Source organism: Halyomorpha halys, unplaced genomic scaffold (genome assembly GCF_000696795.3).
Source record: "Halyomorpha halys isolate HHAL.00 unplaced genomic scaffold, Hhal_1.1 Scaffold64.1, whole genome shotgun sequence".
Lineage (NCBI taxonomy): Eukaryota > Metazoa > Arthropoda > Insecta > Hemiptera > Pentatomidae > Halyomorpha > Halyomorpha halys.
In genome coordinates this window covers 2,873,212-2,878,492 of record NW_027116348.1, presented here as the reverse complement: position 1 = coordinate 2,878,492, position 5,281 = coordinate 2,873,212, and the positions used below count along the sequence as shown (strand labels likewise).

At 30.7% G+C, this 5,281-nt stretch overlaps 1 protein-coding gene across 2 annotated transcripts in view; it reads left to right on the top strand.

The window, feature by feature from the left end:
* The window catches only part of LOC106692632 (cardioacceleratory peptide receptor), a 533,326-nt gene that overhangs the window by 3,399 nt on the left and 524,646 nt on the right, over positions 1-5,281 (top strand). The window lies entirely within an intron of this gene.

Genomic DNA, 5,281 nt, shown 5'->3' with positions numbered 1-5,281 from the left:
ACCCCATTTCGATATTCTACTTTAATTTAGCTATTTCTTGAACATTATGACTTTAATTTAGCTATTTCTTGAACATTATGACTTTAATTTAGGTTTCATTGAATTAATTTGTCTCTGTACGTTATTATGCCGATGAATCTGATGAACTGATGATTTGGTAATATTGGATGAAGACAAGGAAACAGTAAAACTACTTTGATAAACTCTAGTAAGTAACAAGAACTCCTAATAGTAATGTAGGTAATACATTTGAACAGGTAGATAGGTATAAGTATTTAGGTTCTACGGTAACTAGAAACAACGTAATTGATGAGGAAATAAAAGTGAGGTTAAAAGCCGGAAATGCTTTTTATATTTCAATTTCGAAACTGCTTAGCTCTAACCTTTGGTCCAGAAATTTAAACGTAGGGATTTACTTAACTATTATCCTTTCCACTAATCTTTACATATGCGAAACGTGGCCTCTTACACTAAGGGAACAACATAAATACTTCACCAAAAAAGGATGAGAACAGTAGAATTTAGAAGGCTACACAACACTGAATTGGGGGAACTACAAAATAAAATTTAGGTTATAGCATTGCGGCGAATAAGATGGGCGTAAATAAATAAGTTTGTGGGATTAAGTAACGAAGGAATCAGTAAAATGTAAAAAAAGACTGAACCAACGGTTAAAGGTCCGAGGAGTAGACCGAAACGTAGATGAGAGGATTATGTTAAGACTGATTTAGTAGATTCGGATTGATAGGAAGGGGCGTCACTGAACAGATGTATGTAGAGAGCGGTTGGTGGTATAGGCATTGAACCTTCTGGTTCGTTAAGCCATTATTACTATTACTGTATGTTTTTAGATAAGGAAAAGGTACAAATGGTACAAACAAGAAGTTAATGGGATTGCAACCACTTGTAATATGCATAGTTTTGGCTGCAATCTCATGTGATCCATTTTGGTTTGACTTTTCCATGCGAAAATACGTCTGTGATAGTTTTTATGTCTGACAGACCGATCGACTCATTTACGGTGCCATACCGTAAACTGTGTTGCAGAAACATATATAATGCTTTCAGGACGAAGGCTGTCATTTCCAAGAAAAATTGTAAAAATGTATTTATATACTATTATTGTACATATAAATCCGTATTGTATATATATTTATTAATAAAGAGGTTTAAAAAAAATAAATAAAAAAAGCTGTCATTGGACCGTTGGAGAGGAGTTGGGGGAGCGGGGGCTAAAGAAAAAGTAAATTTTATTCTATATCCTCCATAAGGAAGGTTAAAAAATGGTATGTTCGGGTTCTATTTGTACTTGATTCCTGATAATTTTCTCCATTTATTAACTATTTTTCTTTGATTGACATTGCTGATTATAATTTGGATTCCATATAAAACAGTACGATCCCTGTCTTCATTGGTTTCAGTAGCAAAACAAAAGGAGTAATATAAAATACATAGCCTTATTTATTACTTTTGTAAAAAAAGTTTATTTTATTTTTTCATTATTTTATTACAGTTAACGAATTTAGAGTCTTCATAATGTAAAAAAAATTATAGATTTAAATATAATGATATAAAAAGGACATGATAAAAATAAATTGGAATTATTTACAGATGGTTAGCTATGCAAAATAATCACTATTCAATAGTTTTATAGGAGGTACTGTTAATAAAAAACGTGGAACTACTTCATACTATTTTATTGTTCCCCAATGGGCTTGCTAATGGTGAAAAAATTCACATTTTTTACAAAAACGGACCAATACTTTTATATAAGTGGCTATTCATTTTTCCTTAATACGGTTGATGTTCAAGGGTAAGGGTGGCTCCGACCCCTTGAACTCACGCCTTTAATGTCACATAACAACTTCTAAAAATAATAAGCGAATATTTTTTAAATCCTACCTTTTTTATTTTTTGAGAGACCTGGGGTAAGGATTTTTGTGCTGATATATCTTTATAATTTTATAGGGCTAATTGGTAAAAATTTTGTAAATAATTATTTGTCATAAATCTTAGTCAATGATACTGGATACTAGCGCTACCTACCCTCAGTAGATGGAACTAAAGTGAGGCACACCGGTTGGTACAGATGGGTCACTTCCTAACACCTAGCTAGATCTTTTGAATGTGATCTTAGAAAAGATTGATTTTAATTATAAAAAATAAATAAATAATTGTGAAATATTACTATTACAAAAAAATAAATAAATTTCCGTTCTACAGCATTGATATATTATACAAAAAAGAGACACATAACAAAATAGAAATTTGTAGACCATGGAAGCACCCTGACAAAACTGAGACAGGTCTATTTTTAGATTAAAACCAAGGCCGGGATTTTTGTGCAATTATATATATATAAAAGATATGACTAAATTTTTTTTGTAAAAAAAATACAAAATATACTGTTAAAAATTGTTAAATGCATGCTTTGTTAACAATAAATAAATTACAGAAACGTTGGTTAACAATAAATAGTTTTCTTTTACTATTTTGAAACGTTTATTGACCGCCACCCGGACTATCTTCCTCCAATAAAATGTACTGATTTGACTACAAAAGTTCTTGAATAAAGAAAGGAATAGCAGAAGGAATTAAAAATTAAATGAAAATTAATTTTCATTTTTTCACTGACTAAACTATATATATAAAATTAAAACGTGTAATAAAGTTAACAATAAAAAAGATAATCTGACACGCTTTCTAAATTAATAAATATATATATAAAAATAAATAAAAATCCACAATTAGTAAAAAAAAAATAAAACAACAATAATTTTATTTAAAGGACAACTTAAACTTTAAATTTCCTTTAACCTATTCCTTTACCTTGACTGTAATAAAACTATCATTCACGGTAGAAAATTAATTAAAACAAATAATAAAAAACAAGAAACTAAAAAATATCTAAATTGAAATTAATAAACAAGAAACATTATGTGAGAAAATAATTAAAATGTGAAAAATTTAGTTTTAGATCTAAATACAAAAAAAAAAAAAATAGAAATGGATGATCATAAAACAGAAAAACTGAGAAAAAAAATATTTCCATCAACTGTAAAAAACCGTTTCATCTTTGGTTTAGGATGAATCAATGGAAGATTTTAACTTTAAACTAAATGACGCACATTTTAAACGTAGTTTTACTTTTGGCATTTTAAAAACAGTAAATATTACCACCTGTAAGAAAAGTAAGAAAAACTAAACTTGAGGCACAGAGTAAAGTTTATAACGAACACGAAAGATAAGTGAAACTTCGTGAAATGAAAAAAATGCCAACTTATCGTTGGACGTTAAGGACGTGACGGCCGTGGTTGAGGGGTCCCAGACCGCCGTGTTCAGAACGTTGTGGGTTCGATTTCACCTGGGGCAGTTAATGTTTATTTTTTTGACGGTCACGAAAAATGAATCTTGACACTCCATCTTGGTTAGTACGCACACTTACTAGACTAGTACCCGCCACCAAATACCGATATTGTTAGAATCGATTAGTTAAAGGTAGCGTTTATTACATTTTTCTTGTATTATTAATTAAATAAATTTAAACTTTTGATTGTAAATTGAAATTTCGTCTTCATTGTTGCATTTTAACTTATTATTTTTAACTGAAATAGTTCAAATATATGCATTTATCGTCGTATACAAAATAAAACTAATTGCATCTGGGTGCACTGATTAGTAAAGATTTGTGATCGCCTGCTTAAAAAAAGCATGCAATTGGCATAAATATCCGGACCTTGATTATTACATGCTATAAAATTAAATTGTTATTACTTTGTACTGACTTGGGAAGTTAAGTCGTTCTTTTAATACATTTTAATTGACACTATTATTTTTTTTTAATTTCTCTTTTTATTAATAATTAATTTCTTAATATCTGATATATTATACAAGACAAAAGTACTTTTTAAAATCATATTCTGATCTACTTAAGAATTATTTAATATACCTAATCTCTAAAATAAGTGTAAAATAAATCAAAGTAATACGAATGTAAGTAATATAGAGACCCCCGTGGTCTGTTAGTTTGAAAAATGAGGATAATATTTCAGACAACTTGGACTTATCAGTTTCCTCAATGACCCTAACTTTTGGGGTCAGGGAGAAGTGATAAGAGTTCTGATTTGACAACTTTGGGATCCAATTTCATAACAGCTACCGATCAGAGGGAACATCATTGTAGAAATAAAAAATATAATAATTAATATAATAAACTGATTTAAAGACCCTATTATTATACATAATATCCTCGAATAGAACTTGAATGTTAAAACGTTAATAAACACAGCGGTAGACCGAAACGTAACTGGAAGAATTTAGGATTGCGTCAAGAATAGTCTTGTGGATTTGGATTTGGACAGTCATTGAGTAGATGTGTGTAGGCAGTGATTGTATCGGCATCAAACATTCCGTTAGGCTAGGCCTTTCATTATTATGATCAAAAAAAGAAAACCTGAACCAGTATAACTCAGAAAGGGCATTGAGGAGGATTGGAACCCTAGGTGATATAGTGCTGCTTCTAGACTAACGGTTGTACAAGGAGGTGTTTGGTTAACAATCAGGCTCAAACATCATGGTTTTTCCCCAAAATAAAGAGTATCCAGTTTTCAGAGGTGAGTGTTCTTGCACTAGGAGGGTCTTCTGACCTCAAGATCCACGGCTGTTATAACGGAATAAACAATTATTAAATTAACTAACATAATCAGACTCCAATTTGAGCCCAGGAGTAGGAGTATTTTCTGCCAACAGCGCCTTTCTGAGCTAACTCGCTCGTAAGAAATTTTATGCACAGTTTGTTAATGGTGTGTACCATCAAATTACGTCACAATAAGGTTGTCTATTCAGAACTGCTAGGTTTATTTACAACTCCCTAAGCCCCAAAACAGGGAGTATAAACGAACGAGTCAATATCAGAATTGTATTTTAACTGAGTTTCTGAATAGAGTTATAACGTTTTTGTTCCTTTTTAACTACCATGTTTCCATTTTTGAATAAACTGCCCCGCGTGTCATGAGAACCGAATCCAATAGATTCCGAAGCTAAGCTATATTAATCAAAACCAATTGTATGCATTTTTGTCTGTACCCTAACAATCTGATTGATTGATTGACTTAAACTTCTTTTTATATATGTGACGCAAAGCCATATGCTTAGAGCAGGACACCCACAGTAAGATGCATAGTTTTTGTTTCTTTTATTTCATTAAGTAAGTAATGTTGTTTTTGTCTTGCTTCTAAGTAAGTAATACGTTTTGTCTTGTTTTTCACTCATTGTAGATTTG